The sequence below is a fragment of the Cataglyphis hispanica genome, chromosome 1, assembly GCF_021464435.1.
Source record: "Cataglyphis hispanica isolate Lineage 1 chromosome 1, ULB_Chis1_1.0, whole genome shotgun sequence".
NCBI classification, from domain to species: domain Eukaryota; kingdom Metazoa; phylum Arthropoda; class Insecta; order Hymenoptera; family Formicidae; genus Cataglyphis; species Cataglyphis hispanica.
In genome coordinates, this window is record NC_065954.1 from 13,315,336 (window position 1) to 13,321,335 (window position 6,000).

At 36.1% G+C, this 6,000-nt stretch overlaps 1 long non-coding RNA gene across 2 annotated transcripts in view; it reads left to right on the forward strand.

Annotated features, from left to right (window-relative positions):
* LOC126850882 (uncharacterized) overlaps window positions 1–5,681 on the forward strand; it is a 180,671-nt gene extending 174,990 nt beyond the window's left edge. For both annotated transcript variants that reach the window (XR_007687608.1, XR_007687609.1), the window contains exon 4: window positions 5,274–5,681. This is a non-coding gene — a long non-coding RNA (uncharacterized LOC126850882). The remainder of the gene's footprint in view (window positions 1–5,273) is intronic.
* The last annotated feature ends 319 nt before the right edge of the window (window positions 5,682–6,000 follow it).

The window sequence follows — 6,000 nt, forward strand, 5'->3', positions numbered from 1 at the left end:
TATGAAACTTTATATTAAAGATAGATTCTCATCTTCTTATATTTTGCTCGCTTCTAGTAATTTAATGTGATAGCATAATTTTGTAGATGTTTAAATAGCATGCATAAATTTTTGAATTTGCAGACGCAATGAAAAGAATGAAGAATAGCGGAGCGCATTCAAAACGCAGATTATTTGAGATTGATCACTCGATTTCTATCTCCCCATAATATATATATATATAAGAATTTCCCTTCATTTTTAATATATCTCAACACTTATAGTGTATGCTGAAAAAAAATTGTTGCTCGAAATGCAATCGCGATGCCGCGCGGCGCTCGAGAATTATTTCTGTTGGTAATCAACATAATCATGGGCCACACGGTAATTAAACCGAGCGCCGCGGGTCATTTTCCCGGGCCAAGGTTAATGGAATTAAAATCTACCATCGCATGAGATCACTTTCGTTGCCCGGAAATCGTTTTTCAGTGGAAGGCATCGCGTAACATCTGTGATTCCCACGCTGAAACATCTTGTAACAAACGATTGCCTTTGTTTCATAGTGAAATTTACACTCCATCATATATTCATTAACTTTATAATTTATATTCTCTATAACGTCTCTCTTATTTTCTATGCCTTCTTATAATCGTATTTTTTATTATATCATTTAATATATGACAATAAAAATATTGCATTAATATTGTTTATCGAAATCATATTAGAAAGTAATAATTATGTTTCTGCAGCATTAAATGAACGTATTAATATGATCTGTCTTCGATTAATTAAAACAAAAACATACAAAAAAAATATAATAAATTTATCATCCAGCGTGCATACTACTAGATTTGAATTTGCTTTCTTTGATTTTGTCCGTTTATTTAATATTTTAAGAAAACAGATTTGTTATCATTTTCAATTTGTTTATTATTCTTCGAGTTTACTGAATTGCTAATGAGCTCATTCTATTGTGCCTTCCGATGATCGAGAGGAGAATGAATCACGCTTACCGTTGATCCTACCGTGCGAAGGGAACGCGGCGTCCACGTGGATGATACAAATATTGGGACCGTATACATTCAATGTGTCATACAACACACGAGTGTAGATCAATACGCTAGTGTGTATGTCCGTTACACGCTGCTGCGTCGGCCATGGATGCTGCACGCACGTGCGGCGTGCGTGTGCACGGCTACAAAGCACGATGCAGAAGCACGCCAAACATTTATACCTCTATTCATCTCTGTCCAGTTGAGAATCGACCCTGACGGATGTCGCTTTCCGCCGTTTAAACCTCTACGTCGTTTTCGTTATGCTTTGCGAGCGAACGAAATTTGCGGAATCTCCCCCGGGATAGTCACCGGGAGAATTTAAGATCTCTCATGTTGTCCCAATATAAGTTAGAATAATAATATCCTATCATATTAAAAAATAATGTATTATTTAAATGGATGTTACATTGAAAGAAAAAGATGGAATATTTTATTAAGATTTAAGACAATATGATTTAATCTACTTATGTACTCTCTCATTGTAACATTAAAGAGATTAGATCCAAATAATGGAAATATTAACTTTAGTAGAATATTCATTTTTATGATGAATTCAGTTTATGATTTCGATTTCTTTTTATTATTTGTTTCGATTAATCTAACACAGCGCGATAGTGCTCTCTACGCATAGCTATTCTAGTTTTTATGACTCTCCGCGATTTTTTTCTATTTCCGTACTACTCGTCTCGTCTCTCCTCACCTCTTATCCCGTTGCGTTTCAAGTGCTCGTAATTTACGATAACATTGGCATTGTTTCACGAATACAATCGCGGCTCGTGTTCTGTGAAATGGGATCTAGCTTCCTCTCTCTCTTTCTCTCTTTCGTCTCTTCGTTGTGCTCTCCTGTCATACATCAAAATAATAGTGTACGATTAGACCGGAAGATATTATAGCAGACAAAGTAGCGAGCGATGCGTTCGACCAAGCTCGTTGAATTATACGATTATTTATGACAGTGCTAAAGCAGGCGTGTGCCAAGAAATAGCATCGACGGAAAAAAAATCGGACAGATTTTTGTAATGCGAATCTCTTTCCTGCCACGTGGCGCGCGGGGATGTGTTTGTAAATTGCTTCCGATGCGGGGACCAACAAGAGAGCCGCGTGCGTGCGAACGTGCATGCATGCGTGCATGCGTGCAGTCCGTTTTGAATTTACGACAGTTTGCTCGACAGTTCTGTCTTTTTAGTCGACGTTTCGCGGACTTTTAGTGCGCCGCAAATAAGCGTTGCGTGAAATTTGAAAAATGTCCTGTGTGTTGTTCTTAATGTGAGTTAGTATAGTAATTATACGTGGCTCTGCAATGGTCTATTTTTCCGCATTGTCATAAATTATTTCATACATTTTCGGATAGAAATAAATAGACGATTATGATTTTTCGAAATGGCAAATAGCGATGGCATATTTAATTGCCTTGAATTCGCGGCATTAAATGATATCAATGACTATATCTCTTAATAATTTTATTATTATACACACACACATTATATGCGTACATAAATATAATTTATGTTATGATTTTTATCCGAGATTTATATAAATTAATTAGCACTTTTCCACGAAAGAGAGAAAATTGCGACGCAGTGAAATAAATCATCAACTAGTGTGGTTCAAAAAAAGTGCGTATCTTCATGTTCGTGGGTGTCCTTTCCATCGCACGCTCTATAAGACCGTATGTTGAATTGCTTCCGATTGCTAGACAGGGCGGCACGCGTGCTTACGGACTGCTTTAAATTTACGACAATTTTTTAGATCCTCGCGCCGAGTCTCTCCAGTCTCGTCTCTCCACTTGTTCCGTAAACGCGAACCTGGTTCTCTCCCTCTGCAGCACTCGCCACTTTAGCGTCTCGACGTCTCTCGACGCCATGCCATACTGGATGGTCTCTTTCTCGTTCGTTCGTTTCCTCCCTTTTGCTTTTTCACGTGTCGCCGGTTTGTTTTGTCTCTCGAGAAGAAGCGCGCCGATTTATGAGAAGAGAACGATGTTCGAAATTGTCGTAAATTTCGAAAAACACTCGATATTTGTTTCTCCGACTACTAGACAACTGGGATTTCTTTGCAGTTAAGTGCCAAGAGGAAACAGTTGAATGGATTAATGGGTGACATGGTAATGCCATTTCGAATAGCGACTAATATACATTCATATGAACCCGCATACATATATACGAATGTCAATTAAAGATCATTAGATTACATAAGAAAAAAAAAAACAGTAAAAATGTTTTGCCACTCTTATTTTGATGATCCCCTTTAAATTTATGTTCATATCATCTGATTTATAAATATCTATATAGAAAAATATCTATTTCATGTAAATAATTTTTGTATTTATTTATATTGTTCGATAAATCACTAAATATTTTACAAATATTTGTTTCTATCTCTCTTTTGCAATCTTATTTTAAATGAATGTTGTTTTATTGTACAAATTGTCTATAAGAATTCTATCTCTTCTGCTTTTACGCTTATATGCTGTGGACATATCCACATTTTATTAAATCGATTTTATCTTTTTATTTTAAAAAATTTGACAGCAGCAACATATTACTAATTATGAGAACATATTTTTTATATATAGCTTTTAATAGTTATATAGCTTTAAATAGTATTAATAAGTATTTAAGCATCTTATAACTGAAAACATGAGGTCTAATTAAACAAAATTTAATAATTTTACATATTGAAAAATTTATTAACTGCCGCTCTGACAAACATTCTCAAGCACGCATTAGGGAATAAATTTTTGAGTACGCATCAGAAGAGACATCGTTGAGGGTCGAGCTCTGTAGGCGGCCGAGAATAATTTCTATTTGGATCATTAGAAGACAAAACGTGTCCGCGTATGTTCGGTGATGCTATCGCAACAACAAGATCGGTAAGGGACCGGAACGGGGTGTGTTGCTCATGTAAACGGTAGACGAACAGAAGAGTCCACTACGAAGAAGCAACGGCGGATCGACCAGTAGGGCAGGTTCTCTCGGACCTCTGAAGAGAATGAGAGCGAGAAAAGGCAGAGGAGAGAGAGAGAGAACGAAGGACAAAGAAAAAAAAAAAAGAAATCGAGAGAGTTATTACGGACAGAGATTACGTGCTCGTAACTGCGGAATATCGACTGTGTGTTGGGATCGGCGATGTATTTCGCCAAACTGAAATGGACTCCCGTGTATTACAAAGTCGCTTTGTGATGTTTTTTACTGTGATTTTCTCTGCCAGGTTTATAGAGAACGCAGCGCGTTCTCTCCTTCTCTGAAGCGCGACGCGAATTCGCGTGAATGTGGGAAACCCTTTTCGTGTGTGGTTTTGCAAGATTTGAAAGAGTCATTACGCGGTTGATTCAGTAACACGACCATTCTTTCCTGTTTTAATCAAAGTTAAGACCTTTGTGGCGTAGGAAACGTCATCCACGAATTTATTAAGACGTATATATTTTTGTCCCGAACCACCTTTTGTTGAAGGAATAACTTTGAATTTTTTTGGATAGTATAAAAATATGAAAAGATTTGTTATATTAAAACGATTATGCAATTAATGAGTACATATATGTACATTACATTAGCGGATAAAAATGCAACAAGTAAAAATATTCTGCTCTCTCCATTTTTAGAGAAATGTAATGCTTCAAACGGTGTATGTTCGTCACATTCATAAAGACCTCGACGTATATTGAAGTAATTACAAAGATAATAATAGCTTTAATCACGTCATTGACGACTACGTAATGACGAAAGTTTCTATTCACATGCAAAATGACAACTCATTGTACATCAGACATTTTAAGTACCCATCATCGGATATTCCTAGAATGCATGTCTCACATACTTGAATGTCTAATCTTTGAAGATTATGCATAATTATCTCAGCTTTCGTTATATAGCAATTAGTACATGACATTACAAATAGTATTCAACTCGAACGAAATATAAAGTTTGACATCAATGTTTTAATAAAGCAATTAATGTTCTAAGTATAAATCCCGGTTGTTACGTGCATAAAGAGATTTATTCAAAATTAAAAAATATAATCAAAGTCAAAAACCGAAATATCCCCCAAAAAATCATCTCAATTCACCTCAAAATAATTTTATTTTAATAGTAGCTTAATTAAAGATTTTAATTCTCAAAATATTTTGAAATAATTTCTACGACATACTATTTCAATTGTTTTAGTCTCTAAAGTATACTAAAATGTTAATGTAAGAATTAAAATTACGTATAACAAGAAAAAAATTATATGTGATTACAGAAAACACGTGCCGTCAACGTTACACTGCCGCTGCCTAGTCACTGACGTCATCGAAGAACGATTCCAATTATGGATGTCGGGGAGGTAGCCGCAGGGTCTGATCGCGCGTTGGAGAGAGGCGTTTCTTGTCACTAACGCTAGAGATTCCGACAGGTTGTGCGTACGTGTATGTGTTGTGTGAACATTCGTACATATATTATGATTGGCGTGTCGATACGTGCCGTTAGATTCGCTCGAGTCGAACCGTGAACCCGATGCATTCTGACAGGCATTCCGACGATTTTGCGTAAGCACAGTAGTTCCGAAGGATACATCTTCTTCGTGACGTATACAAGTTATCAGGATCGCGTCAAAAACAAAAATGTATTTTGCCGATAAATTTGAATAAATTAAAATGGAGACAAAATTAAGCAGTTATTCAAATATCGATAATTAAAATATTTTGGCGTATCATTTGATCAGATTTTTTTTTAAAGGATCAGCCAACGCATGAAGAGATCGAAGAGGGAAGACAGTAGATAGGAATATATAAATGTAGATTTAGCGGATCGTATCGCAAAATCTCTGTCGAGTTTATCTTTTGTCTCTCGCAGTGTCTCCAAAGTATCTACCTTCCTCTCTCTTCACTCTTTCTTCTCTCTTACCTTTATTTCTCTCTTTTCCTCCTACGATTTCCTCTGCCCGGTATATCGAGAATTCACCAGTTTCTTATTATTCTCCCATCGTG